General features: G+C 38.2%; 1 protein-coding gene and 1 long non-coding RNA gene across 5 annotated transcripts in view; one reads left to right on the plus strand and one right to left on the minus strand.

The window, feature by feature from the left end:
* LOC129534516 (uncharacterized) overlaps positions 1-15,727 on the plus strand; it is a 60,715-nt gene extending 44,988 nt beyond the window's left edge. Inside the window, exons 2-4 of one of the 2 annotated variants that reach the window (XR_008681131.2) lie at positions 5,681-5,839; positions 9,758-10,309; positions 15,627-15,727. This is a non-coding gene — a long non-coding RNA (uncharacterized lncRNA). Of the gene's footprint in view, positions 1-5,680; positions 5,840-9,757; positions 10,310-12,755; positions 12,862-15,626 lie in introns of those variants that run through there. The other variant, XR_008681132.2, reaches the window with a different exon arrangement.
* The window catches only part of RCAN2 (regulator of calcineurin 2), a 273,335-nt gene that overhangs the window by 110,313 nt on the left and 145,533 nt on the right, over positions 1-17,489 (minus strand). The gene's annotated exons all lie outside the window — the stretch shown is intronic.

Consider the following 17,489-nt stretch of genomic DNA (forward strand, 5'->3'; position numbering starts at 1 on the left):
CAGATTATTTTGCAGCAGGTGCCTGGCATCATATCATTTCATTTATAAATATTTCAGTATATATCTCTAAAAGACAAAGGATTCCTCTTTTGAAATCACAATACGTACCATCACACAATTCGAAAAGCAAGAATATTTCCTTAGTATCACCAAACGTCCTGCCAGGGTTCAAATTTCTCCAGCTGTACTATGATGTCCTCTCACTTCCCATCCTTTCTCCCCCTCTCCTTGATCGCATCCTGGTGTTCCTTCTCTTCCTTCTTTCCTCTTTAATAGTTTGCTTATTTAAATTGGGATCCAAACTACTGTGTCTCTCATGTTTCTTTTAATCTATAGAGTTCTCCTCCATTCTTTTTCTAATTCCTTGCAGTTTGTTGGTGGTGATGAAGCCATGTTATTTGTCTTTTAGAATTTACATATAGTGGAAATTTAGAAACTCAACACAGTGTAGTTTAACAGATTTTTCTGTTGCCTGTAGGTTCTGTTGTTTAGATCCAGAGGCTTAAGGGATTCAGGTCTGGCAAGACTCCTTCCTAGATGGTGCTATGTGTACTTCTATCAGTGGGTACATAGAGTCTGGCTGTCTCTCTTTTGTGGTATTAGTGTCTTCATGCTCAATGCCTAGGTACGTTCATTTATTAGGATTTGCACAATGATGATATTCCTCCTTCATTTATTCATGGAACATTTCCATTAAGAGGAACTACTTCTCATCTACTATTTAGTTACTTTGAGCCATGGTTTTTGTAATAAAGGCAAAAATAAATATTTGCTACTTTTCCTTTGTTAATTAAAAACTTTTTATGGATATGGTTGCCCAGGCTGGTCTCCAATTCCTGGCCTCAAGTGATCCTCCTGCCTCAGCCTCCAGAGTCACTGGGATTACAGGCTTGAGACACTGCACTCAGTTTTTTTTTTTCATGATTTACTTCCCTATCATCCTGCAAAGATCACTGAGGGTTTTTTCATTTTTATTTTAAAAGTATCATTAGGAATTCATGGATAAACATACGTGATGGTTAAACATATTAAACGTATAAAACTACAATACATTGAGGTTTAATCTTATTAATGCTCAAATTGCCCATCTTTAGCTAGTGGGAGTTTAATCAGGTTGGTTCCTGAGTCCTTTGACAAATCTTCAAAGGGCACTTACCTTATGGTATGACAAGATGTTCCAGACTCATCTTGTTCATTTCCTGCCTTAGATAAGGAGTCAGGCATTTCTCCAAGGAACCCCAGTTCCACTTGGTAAATATTTCAACATATTTTAAGATATCAATCTAGAAGCTTAGAGGAGCTCTTTGTACTGGGTTGGGTATTGTTTATAAGCCTTTTCAGTGAACAGAGCTAGAAAATATGTAAATATTTTAAAGATAACATATGCCATGAGTTCAGATTGATCATTCCATTTCAGATCCAGGACTACAGAGATTCTGCTAAAACACATAAGTCTTACATTTGTATCCCTTTTTTTCACACCAGATATCTTCGTTCTTACCAGCAACATAATTAGCTAGTTGCCTTATCCCACACTATAGGCACAACAGCCTTGGAATCACAATATTAATGCAACCAGAAAGAGTTTAAGATTTTTTTCTAGTTATTTTTGTCCTTAGAGTATATCCCATAAAGCATATACAAATTATGTCTTACAGTCATTTAGAATAGCACATCTATTCCACCAACTAAAGACTAAGTTAGGTTCATCTGTTTTTGATGCCTAATGATTGTTTTTCTCTTTAATTTTGTGTTATAATTATATAAAATATTTCCATGGCTCAAAAATCAAAACTACAGATCTACAAAGAAATCCAGCTTCTATCCCTGTGATCAAAATATTCTTTCTTTCCTTCTCATACATCCTTATTGTTTAGCATCTCTCATTTTAAAAATTCTTTTTTTTAATCTGATTTTTTTATTATTATTATACTTTAAGTTTTAGGGTACATGTGCACAATGTGCAGGTTTGTTACATATGTATACATGTGCCATGCTGGTGTGCTGCACCCATTAACTCATCATTTAGCATTAGGCATATCTCCTAAAGTTATCCCTCCCCCCTCCCCCCACCCCACAACAGTCCCCAGAGTGTGATGTTCCCCTTCCTGTGTCCATGTGTTCTCATTGTTCAATTCCCACCTATGAGTGAGAACATGCAGTGTTTGGTTTTTTGTTCTTGCGATAGTTTACTGAGAATGATGATTTCCAATTTCATCCATGTCCCTACAAAGGACATGAACTCATCATTTTTTATGGCTGCATAGTATTCCATGGTGTATATGTGCCACATTTTCTTAATCCAGTCTATCATTGTTGGACATTTGGGTTGGTTCCAAGTCTTTGCTATTGTGAATAGTGCTGCAATAAACATATGTGTGCATGTGTCTTTATAGCAGCATGATTTATAGTCCTTTGGGTATATACCCAGTAATGGGATGGCTGGGTCAAATGGTATTTCTAGTTCTAGATCCGTGAGGAATTGCCACACTGACTTCCACAATGGTTGAACTAGTTTACAGTTCCACCAACAGTGTAAAAGTGTTCCTATTTCTCCACATCCTCTCCAGCACATGTTGTTTCCTGACTTTTTAATGATTGCCATTCTAACTGGTGTGAGATGGTATCTCATTGTGGTTTTGATTTGCATTTCTCTGATGGCCAGTGATGATGAGCATTTTTTCATGTGTCTTTTGGCTGCCTAAATGTCTTCTTTTGAGAAGTGTCTGTTCATGTCCTTTGCCCACTTTTTGATGGGGTTGTTTTTTTCTTGTAAATTTGTTTAAGTTCATTGTAGATTCTGGATATTAGCCCTTTGTCAGATGAGTAACAAGTATATGTGTATATTATTTTCCCAACCTTTATCCCATAAATGATAGCACACTTTGCTCACTATTTTCTGTCTCGGTCTTAATCACCATAAAATGTGATGCTGGAGATTACACCATAGTAATATGTAGAAATAGCCCTTTTCCTTTTTACACCTGTATAGTATTCAACTATTTGGATTTACCAGCGTTTCTGCAATTAGTCCCCATTTGGGTTGTTTCCAGCCTTTTGCTATTAAATAATGCAGCAATGGATAGACTTTGAATTTTCATATTTTGTTACTGTATCTTTGGGACACATTTTAGAGTGGAAACACTGGGTTAAAAGGCAAATGCCTATGTAATTTTGCTAGCTCTTGCCAAATTTTTCTCCACAGGAATTGTACTATTTTTCTTCCCCACCCGCAATTTATGGGAAAGTTTGTTTCTCCACAGTATGTGTTTCAGAATGCATTGGACATTTTCCCATCTGGTGGGTAAGATGTGATTATCTCAGTGAAGCTTTGATTTGCATTTCTCTTTCTGTAGGCGCACATATTTCTACAAGTGAACTCAGCCAGCATTGTCTGAATCAATGCCTTCCAATCTTTTCTCCAGCTAATTCAGATTCTGTTACTGACACTAGCAATCAAGATATCCTAAACACACACTAGAGACCTCAATGAGTTTTCTAGTTTATATTTCTCTTATTATGAGCAAGGTGTTAAGGTTTGTTCCTATGGTAAAGAGTCACCTGTGTTTCTTCCATTATGATACCTCACTTGAGTCTGTCCATCACATGCAAAAACACATTCTTACCTCAGGGCCTTTGCGCTTGGCCATCCCTCTGTCTAGAACACTATTCCCATCATTGTGGCAGGGTTCATCTTTCCACAGCGTTCATGTCTCTGCTTAAATGTCCCTCCTCAAAAGGCCTGTCTTAATCAGCCTAAGTAGCACTCCTTTCACTATCTCCTTAGCCTGCATTATTTTTCTTCCAAGCACTTACCACTAATGGATACTGTATATTTATTTGCATAGTTGTTATCTCCCTCCCTCCACGGAAAGCCAGCTCCTTGAGAAGCGGGCTCCTCTACCTTGCCCACAGCTATATCTCCAAGTGCCCCCAAACAACAAGGCCTGCCATGCAGTGAGAGCTCAGTGAGTGTGTTGGATGAATGAATACATGAATGAATGAATGGAATTCTTTTGCTTGGAAAGCCAGCGAAGAACAGGTACTGTCACACAGACAAGAAATAAATCTACAACCTAGGTCCCTATAAAGGAGAGTGAACCTGAGAAGGGAGGCTGAGGTAAATGAAGATGACTCAGGTCACTGGACAATGGGGATGGTGGGGTGGGGGCAGGAGAGGTCCATGAGAAGTCACAGGGACACTGAAAAAGGAAGAGGGGCACAAAATACAATCCGCATTCTCCCCATTGTGTAGAAGGTCCATGCTAAGTGGCAGCTGCAGTGCCCTCAGGCAGACTCAGGGACAGTGCTCATTCCACCACTGCCCAGTTAGCACCTTACTGCTGCTGAGGCCCCACAGATACCTTACAGCTAATCCCTGAGTGGCACTCCTAAGAAGCCACTGTCATTTCTTCTTTGCCATACCTTCCTCCCTGGGTCCAAGAGTTTTATCCCTGCCTTAATTCGTTCTTTAGGAAGACATATTTTCCCCTTTCCATCCTCAATATCAGAACCAAGTGCATTCATTCTGGGCAGTACCATGTTTAAGAAGCTGACACACTCGAAAAATTACAGGGATGAAAATAAAGAGGGTGTTTGCTCAGTATCCCTGTCTTCTGGGCATTGCATTCTCTGGAAACTTCTCCTTCTCCTCCCATATTGGATGTGTCTGAAGGAGGCCCTTAGCTGGCTGGTCAGACTTCTCATGAGGATTTTCCAAACCTAAACTGGGTCAAGAGCACCGGTCCCCTGTGATGTCAGAAGCTTGGGACTGTTGCTGCTGTGTTTTTCTCTTGTGCCTTTGAATTAAGTCAAATTAGAAACAGAAAGAAAAAGTGGAGAAAGGACATCAAATTCTGGAAGCATCGGAGTCCTCATTTTCAGTCACTTTGGAGGCCCAGTGATGCCCTGTCCTGCCATGAGTCTCACTATTCAACTCTTCCTTTGGTTATTTTAATATGCTAGCATTGTCCCAACCAATGCCTCTCTTTTTCCTCAACCCAATTCAGGTATTGTTTCTGTCACTAACAACTAAAAAAGTCCTGTTCAATACACACCCAAGGACAAACCTAGATTAAATAACAAAGGACAATAAAGTGGGAGTCAATCATTGGGAACTAGATATTCACATTTTCAAATGATTCCATGGAAAGGATGCTCCTCCTTCTCCCAAGCAGTCTTGAGACGAGGGGGCAGGCATCATCCTAAACCTCCCTCTTGAGGTCCCAACAGGAGTCTCAGCATGGATTTCTACAAAGACAACCTTGGTAGGGATCTTTTTATCTCCACTCCCTTTATCTTACTAATCTCCCTTTCAGGATATAGTGCTATCTAACTAGTTTTTGGGCCACCTGCTTAGAAAATCTGCATTTTGGTGTGATACCTACCTCTGTTTAGAATGTCATATTTATTAACTTATGGTATCTCAGTTGAAATTTGGAATTTATCATCCTATCATACTATCATTTCCTTAGGGCTAACTTTGTGAAGGAACTCTGTAAACATTCATAGGAGTTAATGTATTTAAACTTCACCATAGGCCCCATTTAGAGATGATGTAATTTGCCCAAGGACAACTAGCTGGACAGAGGGTGAGCTAAATTATATCCAAATGCCTTGTCTTCAAAGTGTGAACTCTTAACTTCTCAACATTTCTGCTATACAAACTTCTACATTCTAGAGGAGGGATGATGAACACATCTGCACTTTGGAAAGAATTACAGTGGTGATGTGAAGACACGGTTGGAAAGCAGCAAAAGTAGGAGGGAAAGAAATTGGCATCTCGAAGTAACTTTAGAAGAACAGAAATCAACTTGGCTGAATTTCTTGGTTGAAATCTGTAAGTAGCAATGAGCACTGCTGGAGACATTGTAGAAATATAAGAGAACTCAGTGACTACACTAGATGGGGTGGTTTTCAGAGACAGAAAGGCAGGTGCTAAAGGGTCAAGGTTTCAAAGTCTTATCTCTAAGGGGAAGATGGTGCCAAGGAGGGAAAGTTCCTTAAAGATATGAAAGGTCTCACCCACTGAAAAAGATCAAGAAAGGCTTCAAGGAAAAAGAAGGGCATGTGATGTGGATGCTGGATAGAGCTAAGGTGAATCGAAGCCTTGTAGGCAAGGATGGGGATGTGTTTAAAGACCAGTGAACAGCTTATTTAATTGGAATGGAAAGCCTGAGCAGGGCATGATGGGTTACAATAAGATTGGAAAGGAGGGTCATGGCCGCATAGCTGAGGACTTTGAGTGCCAGGGTTAAGAGTGGGCATATTGCATCCAGTAAGGTATGTGAATCTATCAAAAGTTCTTGAAAAGAGTGGTGCAAGAGGTTAAATTGAAGTGGGGAAGGATTGTAAATGTTGGTGACTCCAAAACTCTTGCCAGAGGCAATAGGGGTTGGATTATGGAGATGCAGTAGTAATATAAGAAAGGGAATGGATATGGGAAACACCACGGAGATAAAGTGTTTAGAGTTTAACAATTAATTGGCTGTCAAGGTAATGATCTGGGGATGGGGAATAAAGTGAGGAGAAAAACATATTGGAAGTACCAAAAAAAAAAAAAAAAGGCACAGGGAGAAGTGTTCAAAGGAGATTCTAAAGTTTTCAGTCTGGGTAGATCATGGTAACTGTAACTGAAATAGCTTAGTTATACAGATGACAAGAGTACATTTGTGACATACATACATGACAATGAGATACACATACACATTTGCTCATTTCAATCTGTAGCTAATATCATTTATCTCCATGTTAAAAAAAAGCAAAAAAAAATTAAAAAAAGAAGAAGGGGAAGGATAAAAAATGAGATTACTTCTTACAATGGTAAGATATACTTGTTTTTATTGGCACTAATTAAGGAAGAATATTATTGCAGTACTGTTATAGTTCTGAGTAGTCAAACTCTAGAAGCAGATTCCTTTTCACTGCTTTTCTTCTTGTGCTAAAACCTACAGCATGAGAAAAGCAACACAGAAATCTGTGAATTGTGGTCCTTCTATGCAGCTATTTTTAATCTTTCAAAAATGCCTAGACTTTAGTTTGAGGTGTAAACATGTGAAAGTATTTGATGAGCCTTACTCTTTATTTGAATTTAAAGGATTTTAAAGTGCAAAAAGACTTCTAGAAAAGCAAACGTACCATATTTGGACCTGAACATCTAATCTTCTCACCAAACCTGATCCTCTTTCTGTATTTCCTGTTTTAACTGTGACACCACCTTCCACCCCACTCACCTTTCATAGTAACTTTAGTCATCTTTGATTTCTTCCATTGGCAATCCATAGCTTGATTTGGGTTCAGGGCTGGTTAAGCCAGAGGCTCAGTGAAGTTATCACAAGGTGCTGTCTCTCTAGCTCCGTCTTCTGAAGGTCAGTGTCATTCTAAAGCTGATTCCCAGGACAGCTGCCGGTAGTGCCCTCTGCCTTTATTTTATTCCACAACAGGGACACTTGGGTCACCTGTTCACCTCTGAACATGACTGTGGCTGGGCTAGGGAATGTGCTGATTTAACATTCTGGTGAAAAAGCCAATTTAGACTCACCCCTAGAGTGAGGAGTGGTATCAGTTTTCCCTGAAGTGTGGGCTGCATGGGAATGGAAGGATATGCAAGTAAAAATCTAGATTAAGAGTACAGGGATGCTGGGCAGCACGCACCAGTGTCACCACTGCTTCAATTCCTATACCTGACAGAGCACTTGGATGCAAATGATAGGAAATATCTTTGGCTAAGTAGCAGAACAGTAACATATAGGGGATGAGCAGGTGGCTCTTACAGAGTTAACAAGAATCTTGAGAAACAGCTTCAGAAACTAGGTAGAAACCAAGAAGGTCTAAGATGCAGAAGACCACAGCCAAAATGATACAGAAACCAGTGTAGCTAGGATACCACCACTGGAACCCTCCCAATGCTGTCCTCATCACTGCTCCTGTGCTGCTATAAGTGATCACTAACTGTCCCTGTGACATTGTGTTGCACCCTCTAGAGTCAAAAGTTTGGGTGTGGTGTCTCATTGGTCAAGCCCGAGTCACACACCCCAACCCCAACTGCCAGGAAGCCTGGCTAGGGTAATCTTAATCTTCATGGCCTCTTTGTGGCATGTAACAACCCCGCCATGGGCAATGGGGAGTGAATTTCCCCAGTATAGAAAGTGCATTAGAATGCTGAGCAACTCAAAAATAACAAAGGTCTGTTATCAGCCTCCTACTCACTCTGCTTCCCTGCTGATCCCACCTTCTTATTCAGTACCACCAGATTTGGCTTTGTGTGAATGAGTTCTGTGAATTATACCACTCCCCTGGTTCAAATACCTTCACTGCTTTTCCATTGCTGTTAGGCCAGGCATGGTGGCTCACGCTTATAATACCAGCACTTTGGGAGGCCAAAGTGGGTGGATCACTTGAGGCCAGGAGTTCGAGGCCAGTCTGGCCAACGTGGTGAAGCCCAGTCTCTAAAAAACATACAAAAAAAAAAAATAGCCGGGTATGGTGATGCATGCCTGTAATACCAGCTACTCAGGAAGCTGAGGCAGGAGAATTGCTTGAACCCAGGAGGTGGAGGTTGCAGTGAGCCAAGCTCGTGCCACTAGACTCCAGCCTGGGTGACAAAGCGAGACCCTGTCTCAAAACAAACAAACAAACAAAAAAGAATTAAAGGGAATTTCTTCATATGATGATATCAACCCACTATCAGTCCATCCATCCACCACCCACCCATCCAATGACTACTTATTGAATATACTATGTTCCCAGTATCAACCTAGGCACAGGCCATAGAAAGATGACAAGTCACTATTCTTTTAAAGAGGTCTTGGTAGAAAGAAATGAAAAATTATAATATAATATAATATAATATGATGTGGTATTATGTAATATACTATAAATTATATTGTCATAAATGATATGGATACAAAATGCAGTAGGAGCATAGAAGAAGTATTTAAGTTTGGTGCAGGAAGGAGAGTTAGAGAAGATTTCTCTAAGGAAGCCACATTTCGCTGGATTTTGAGAGGTAAGTGGTTTTTTAGTTTTCTAAATGGGCAGCCAAGCAGAGAGTGACTTTTATATATAAACGGGGGCATAAAATGAGGTGTCAAAGTGTGAGAAACTATGGGTAGCCCAATATTGCTGGGCTGCCCAAAGTGGAGTTAGGGATCAGGGGTGGGAAGCTATGGGGAAGCAGCTAGACTATTAGACAGTGGCTTGACATGAACAGCTTTGTGAGTTATGGGTAGGATTTTAAATTTTCTTCCTAATAGAAGAGAGAACCAGTAAAAGCTATGACAGTAGCTTCTTGACCATCCCTGCATTCAATTTCACCCCTTTTAAATCCATTCTGCAAATAATATGTGGCCGAGGGATCTTTGTACTAAGTAAATATTATCATATTATTGTCCGTGAAAATAGAATGCAAAGTTGGAACCAGGGCCTGTATATATACAAAGGAGGGAAATGTTAGAATCCAATAGGAAAATAGGTTTCTGAGACTATACTGGGAATTTATTAGGCTACCTTAGTGGAAAGCCATTCTCCTCCACTAAAATAATGTATATTACTTTCACATACATAATGTACATGAATCCATTACAGCTGCTGCCCCACTAGATGGTATAAATAATTTATTTATCCTTGTATCCTCAGCCCTTAGCACATTGCCTGCCATAAAGCAACTAATCAAGATAATGTCTGATAAATGAATGAAATAATGCATGAGTGAATGATAAGATAAGCTAATCACATCTTTGCTTCCTTTCATGGACAGATTATTTCTGAGATCTTCTACCCTAGTTGCAGCTCCACTTGCTACTACTACTACCAAGACAGTCTTTGGTGCTTGCCATGAAGTCTCCTACTCCGCTATCCAACTCCTTAATTCCTCAAGCTTTGAGAATTTTAGAGATTTATACTGGAATTTAGAGACTTAGCCATGAAGTCTTAGATATATTTATGCATATAAAGAGAGATGACTGAAAATCCACCCAAGGTTTGTGCTCCCCCTGTATAGTACAGAGTTGTTTCTGAAAAGTTGTTTCCCAATCAGGGCCCAGCTCTGGTGTGATCCTGTGACTGAGTTCTGGCCAATGGAGTGGGAGCAGAAAACAATTCATGCTACTTTCAGCCATAAGAACTTCCTTCAGAACCTTCATTTCTCTTCTTCAAGCTGACCTTGGGAGCGAAGTGTTGAAGATGGCAGAGCCTCTATCATTCTAGATCTTTGAAGGACTCCATGGAGCACACTCCTATTTCCTTCAACCCCCTCTTCTATCACATAGTGATGGGGTATTACAGGAGTGGGAAATAAGTCTCTCTTCTGGTAAGCCCTTGAAATTTTAGAGTGTATCTGGTAAAATAGAAATCATTACCTTAACTAATACAGCAGATGTATGTACATGTGTGTGTTGAAGTGTATTGCTGTAAATGCAAAATCTAATTTTATACAGAATCAAAAGCCAAATGGGGATAGAAACAGAAGCAAGAGGATTTAATCCTTGAATGAATCCTTGAAGGAAAACCTTTCTTTTAAAGTTAATTTGAATGTCTTAAATTAGCAAATTAGCAGGTAGCCATATCATTATTTGATGGATAGCATGTGTCAAGACAGAGACCAAGGGAGAAAACTCAGCTTAAGAAATGAGCATGAAAGCAAAACTGGTAAAATGAATGAGGTCAGAAAAAATTTTCTAGTAAAGTTACTAGTTTTAAAAAATCTTAATTAGTAATAGACATTTATCATTGATAAAATTTCAAATAAATAAGAAATAATTGGAAATACATTATGATTATATCTCTGAATCTTGTCAAGCTGCAGGCTGCCAATGCCCTGTACTTTGAAAAGATTCCACCTGCATAAAAATGGCAGGTAGAGCCATCAAATGACTTCCTCTGTATTTCTAAGCACTTGAAGGTCATCCTTAAAAGCAGGGGGGTCAAATCTTTTGGCTTCCCTGGGCCACATTTGAAGAAGAAGAATTGTCTTGGGCCACACATAAAATACACTAGCACTAATGATAGCTGATGAACCAAAAAAAAAAAATCATTAAAAAAATCATGTTTTAAGAAAGTTTACGAATTTGTGTTGGGCCAAATTCAAAGCTGTCCTGGGGCATAGGTTGGACAAGCTTGCTTAAAAGAAAGGCACTGGCCGGGGGCGGTGGCTCATGCCTGTAATCCCACCACTTTGGGAGCCTGAGGTGGGTGGATCATGAGGTCAGGAGTTTGAGACCAGCCTGGCCAACATGGTGAGACCCCCATCTCTACTAAAAATACAAAAATTAGCCAGGCATGGTGGCAGGCACCTGTAATCCCAGCTACTCAGGAGGCTGAGGCAGGAGAATCGCTTGAACCTGGGAGGTGGAGGTTGCAGTGAGCTGAGATCATGCCATTTCACTCCAGCCTGGGTGACAGAGCAAGACTCTGTCCCAAAAAAAGGCATTTGGAAAAGTAAATGTCAGTCCTATATCTTTTTTTATTTACTCTTCCTTTTTAGGTAAGGGTTGTGGTAAATCAAAAAGCTAGGACAGAGGAAGGTAAGGAAGGAAATGTAAGAAGCCACAGGGAAATGCACAAAAAGGCTGTTTCTGTTATAAAATGGCAGGTTGATTATACACATTCACAACTGCTTAGATTGGGATTTGGGTTGGGGTGCCTTTTGGTTATGGAGGGCACCTTTGGAAATTCTGGAGTTTTGAGAAATCACATTCTTCTTTGACTGAGATATGTCTTTTGAGTGTAGTGTTAGAGTGTCAAGAGTAGAGAAACAAGAACCTGGCTATGAAAGACTGGCTCTAGGCTCAAGGAAAAGGGACAAAGACTTTTAGGTTACTTTCTAAGTCAACCAGCCCTGGAATAGGAATAAGTAAGGAAAAAGAGTATCAGGGCAAATGCTCTATTAAAGAATAGTTATTGTGCATTTGGCTGGAGTTTTCTTTGTGCTGTGTCTCTGAGACATCTGGTATAGAAGGTGAAGTGGAGAAAGATGTAGAATGCCAGCGGTGGAAACATAAATCACCTTATCAAGAAGGAAGTTTTAGCCAGGACTGGTGGCTCATGCCTGTAAGTCCCAGCTACTCAGGAGGTTGAGGTGAGAGGATCACTTGAATCCAGTAGTCCAAGGCTGCAGTGAGCTATGATTGTGTCACTATACTCCAGCCTGAGTGATAGGGTGAGACCCTGTCTCTTAAAAAAAGAAAGAAAGAAAATAAAAAAGAATAAGCCACAAGAACACGACCTACATATAGAACATAGATTTTCTTTCAAACCCAGAGATCTGATGAAAGGACAGCCTAAATGAACCAAATTCCATAAAGCGGTAAGCCCTTCCCCTGGGAGCAAAAGTACATGTTTGCTTTCATCCTTGGTGTAGTTGTGGGAGAAAGAATTTGCCATAGAGAGGCATAAGGAGAAACCAGATGAACTCACAGAAAACTTTTATGGTTTGATGTGGGCTAGAATAATGGATCAGAATCCCAAAGAGTCACAGCCAAAGAGTAAGTCTATAAAACTAATACTTTATCTAGACTAGATTTAAAATAGGGAAAAAGAGATCTGTGGGACAGTATAAAGTATTCTAAATATGTATAATTAGAGTCTTAAAAGCAGAAGAGAGAGAGAGAATGATGCAGAGACATTTGAAGAAATAATAGCCAATATTTTCCTCAAATCGATTAAAGATATTAATGCATAAATCCAGAAAACTCATCAAACTTCATGATAACCACACCTAGATGTGTCATAAACTCCTAAAATTCTAAATTAAACAGAAAATATCAAGCAGGAAGAAGAAAAAGACATTATATACAGGAGAACAACAACAGGAATTACTATTGACTTCTTATGGGAAACAATGGTGGCCAGAATACAAGGGAACAACATATTTTTAAGTCAAGGAAAAAAAGATAAACTATCAACTATATTTCTATATTCAGCAAAAGACGACCTTCAAACATGAAGGTAAACCCTTATGTATTTCAGGTGAGAATGTAACATGGTATAGCCACTTGGGAAAACAATTTTTTTTTTTTTTTTTTTTTGAGACAGAGTCTCTCTCTGTCGCCCAGGCTGGAGTGCAGTGGCGCAATCTCGGCTCACTGCAAGCTCCACCTCCCGGGTTCATGCCATTCTCCTGCCTCAGCCTCCTGAGTTGCTGGGACTACAGGTGTCCGTCACCACGCCCTGCTAATTGTTTGTATTTTTAGTAGAGACGGGGTTTCACTGTGTTAGCCAGGATGGTATCGATCTCCTGACCTCGTGATCTGCCTGCCTCAGCCTGCCAAAGTGCTGGAATTACAGGCATGAGCCACCACACCCAGCCAGGAAAACAATTTGATAGTATCTTTCAAAGTTAAATATAAATTTAACATATGACCCAGGAATTCCACTATTAGGTATCTACCAAAGAAAAAACAAAGACATATATTGATACAAAAGCTTGTTTTTAAATGTTTATAGCAGCATTATTATAATGGCCAAAAAATGAAAATAATATGAATGCTCTCCAACTGGTGAGCAGATAATCAAAATGTAGTTTATTCATCAATTAAAAGGAATAAACTACTGACATGCTACAACAAGAATGAACCTCAAGAATATTATGCTAAATTAAAAGAAGCAAGGCACCACATATTACATTATTCCATTCATATGAAATGTCCATAAAAGTAAAATAATGGTTGCCTGGAACTGGGAGTGAAAAAGAGAAAGAACTGCCTGCAAAAGGGCATGAGGAGTTTTTCTGGAAGATAGAACTATTCTCAAACTATTGTGATGATGGTTGTATAATTCTGTAAATTTGCTAGTAATCATTGAGTTATACACATGAAATGTGTGGATTTTATGATAGTTAATTTATGCCTCAATAAATTTATTAAACAATGTCAAGACAAAATGAAAATCATTTTCAACAGAAAAAAGAAAAACAGGCTCAAAGTATTTACCTACTGCTCATCTGACCCTCTAGAAATGATTTTTTTCACAAAAAGTATTCTTTACTGAAGAGAATAATACCCAATGGGCACCAAGATTGGTAAGGAAGGGAAGAAGAGGACTGGAAGGCATAAATTTGTGGGTAAATAGACAAGACCTTCTTATTATATTTATTTTAAAAATTATTAAAAATACTATTGGCCGGGCGCGGTGGCTCACGCCTGTAATCCCAGCACTTTGGGAGGCCGAGGTGGGCGGATCACGAGGTCAGAAGATCGAGACCATCCTGGCTAACACGGTGAAACCCTGTCTCTACTAAAAATACTAAAAATTAGCCGGGCGTGGTGGCGGGCGCCTGTAGTCCCAGCTACTCGGGAGGCTGAGGCAGGAGAATGGCGTGAACCCAGGAGGCGGAGCTTGCAGTGAGCCGAGATCGCGCCACTGCACTCCAGCCTGGGCGACAGAGCGAGACTCCGTCTCAAAAAAAAAAAAAAAAAAAAAATACTATTGATTATTAAAAGCAAAAAAAAATGAATTATGAAGTTTACAGCATATGTAGAAATAAAATATATGACAAAACACAAATATTGAGGGGAGGTGGTTTGAATGGAATTATACTGTTGTGACATTCTTCCTTTGTGAAGTAATGTAATATTAGTTTAAGGCATACTATAATATATTAAAGATGTGTACTGTAGTCTCTAGACTAGAGCAACCATTAAAAAATAACAAAAGGAGGGCTAGATGAAAAGTTCACAAGAGGGATCAAATGGAATACTAAGAAAAATGTGTTTACCCAAGAGAAGGCAGAAAAGGAACAACAAAGGAATATAGGCCAGATAGAACCAATAGAAAACAAATGCCAAGATGACAGACTTAAACTCAATCACATTAATAATTATTTAAATGTAAATGAATTATAAACATTTTAATTAAAAGGTGGAAATGAACAGACTAGATTAAAATAAAAAATCTCCCTTTTTCTCTCTTTATGTATATGCAAAACTATAATACTTTATAAATATATGTGATATCTATTTAAATATGCATAAACATATATTTTAAATCTAAAGACAGACTGGTTGAAAGTAAAAATTAGAAAAATATAAGCCTTACAAATAGTAAGCATAAGAAACAGTAGGTCTACATTATCAAAGTATACTTCAAGACAAAAAGAATTATCAGAAATTAGGATGTAGATATTTTATAATTTTCATATCAAGAAAATGTAACAAACCTAGAAGTGAATGCACTTAATAATGAGTATTCAAAATACATGAAACAGAATTTGACAGAACTAAAGAGAAAAGTACAGATCTACAATCACTGTTGGATATTTTAACACCTTTCTCAGAAATTGATAGAAAAAAATAAAAATCAGAAAAGATGAAGATTTGAACAACTCCAAAAACGAACTTGACCTAATTGATAATTATAGAACATGGTATCCAACAACTGCAGAACATACATTCTTTTCAGATGTACACAGGTGTATACAGAACATTTGCCATGGTAGACCACATGTTGGACTATAAAACAAGTCTCAGTAGATTGAAAAGGATAAAAAATAATGTGAATAAGCAGTTCTCATCATATAATACAGGGAACCCATGGGGGTTCCTGAAACCCTTTTAGGAAGTCCACAAGGTCAAAACTATTTTCAAAATAATGAGACATTATTTGCCTTTTTTACTCCCATTTTCTCATAGGTGTACAGTGGAATTGTCTACAGGCTGGATAACATGTGATGTCACAACAGATTTAATGAAGAAACAAATATAAAAATCAAGTTGTTTCCAAATTGAGCCAGACCTTAAAGACAAGTTGTGAAATCTGTGAAAATACAAATCAATGTTACTTTTTTCACTATTTTTTGTTCTGGAAAATATAGTTGTCTTTCATAATAATGTTATTTGTGTTAACATGCTCTTTTAAAGTAAATGAACAAATATTTATTTTAAAAACCTCTCAGTTGTAAATCCTAATATGGTAAATATAAATATAAACAAAAGCTCTTTGGAGTCTTCAATAATTTTTACTTGTGTAAAGACGGTAAGACCAAAAATTTGAATAACTGCTGATACAGAATATGCTTTCTGATCACAAAGGAATTAAATTAGAAATCAATTTGAAAATAAAAATATATTCCTCTGAATAACCCTTTGGTCAAAGAAGAAATCTAAAAGGAAATTTTAAAAATATTTTAAATCAAATTATAATGAAACAATATATCAAAATCTATGGCATACAGGTAAAGCAGTGCTCAGAGGGAAATTTATAGCTTCAAATCTCTATAGTGAAAAGAAAAAGAATGTAAAATCAATGAATTATGCAACAATTTTATAGACTCAGGAAACAAAGAAAGAAGGAGCACTTCCCAACTCATTTTATAAGGGCAGCATAATCCTGATGCCAAAATTTGATAAAAACGTGCATAATCTTTTACTGGTAATATTATGCTTAGAAATCTCTTCAAATAAATCAATATCAGTATAAATATTTATGTGCAAGAATAATAATAGCAAAAATGCTAATAAAATATATGTCTAACCATTAGGAAATAACTAAATTATGAGAAATCTATGGGATGAGATATTATGCAACCATTAAAAGTAGGTTCTTAAAGGAATTAGTGTCATGGGAAAAGATACAAAGTTTAGTAAAATATTTATATAGTCAGATCCTGTTATATGTAACACACATACATATAAAAAGCCTGAAAAAATGCATCAAAATATTAATAGTACTTAACTCTGGATTGAAGCAATTACCAATAATTTCGGTTTTCTTCTTTTCTTTTGTATTTTCTAAATCATCTGCAATATAATTTTGTCCCTATAATAACAGTAGGGAGAAAAATCCAACCAGTTTTTAAATTTTTATTTATTTATTTATTTATTTTGAGACGGAATCTCATTCTGTCACCCAGGCTGGAGTGCAGTGGCGCGATCTCGGCTCACTGCAAGCTCCGCCTCCCAGGTTCATAATTCTTCTGCCTCAGCCTCCCAAGTAGCTGGGACTACAGGCACCCGCCAGCACGCCTGGCTAATTTTTTGTATTTTTAGTAGAGATAGGGTTTCACCATGTTAGCCAGGGTAGTCTCAATCACCTGACCTCGTGATCCACCTGCCTCGGCCTCCCAAAGTGCTGGGATTACAGGCATGGTCCACCACGCCTGGCCAACCAACCAGTTGTTTAGAGAAAAATTTGGATAATGCAACACCACAGTTTATACAATGATATTTCTCTGGAGAAGCTTTCAAATTAATCAGTCCTACGCCTGCATTTTATAGATGGGGAAATGGAGCTCTCCCTCCTGGGTGGACACATGTAATGTACATCAGGTCATGCATCAAGTTAGTGATAAAATGAAGTCTAGAACCTAGATCTTCCTCCTCCCAATACCATGCCCTTTACATTAGGACACAATGTGTAGAAAATGGCATTGGTGTTAGGTATAGGAAAATTCTTCAGATTTAAAAACTACTCTCAGGGTTACGCCTTACATTCAAGGGAAAAGTATTTAAAGGTATACCTAAAAATATAATCTTAATCTCAACCAAAATGTAAAA

This window comes from Gorilla gorilla, chromosome 5 (genome assembly GCF_029281585.2).
Source record: "Gorilla gorilla gorilla isolate KB3781 chromosome 5, NHGRI_mGorGor1-v2.1_pri, whole genome shotgun sequence".
Lineage (NCBI taxonomy): Eukaryota > Metazoa > Chordata > Mammalia > Primates > Hominidae > Gorilla > Gorilla gorilla.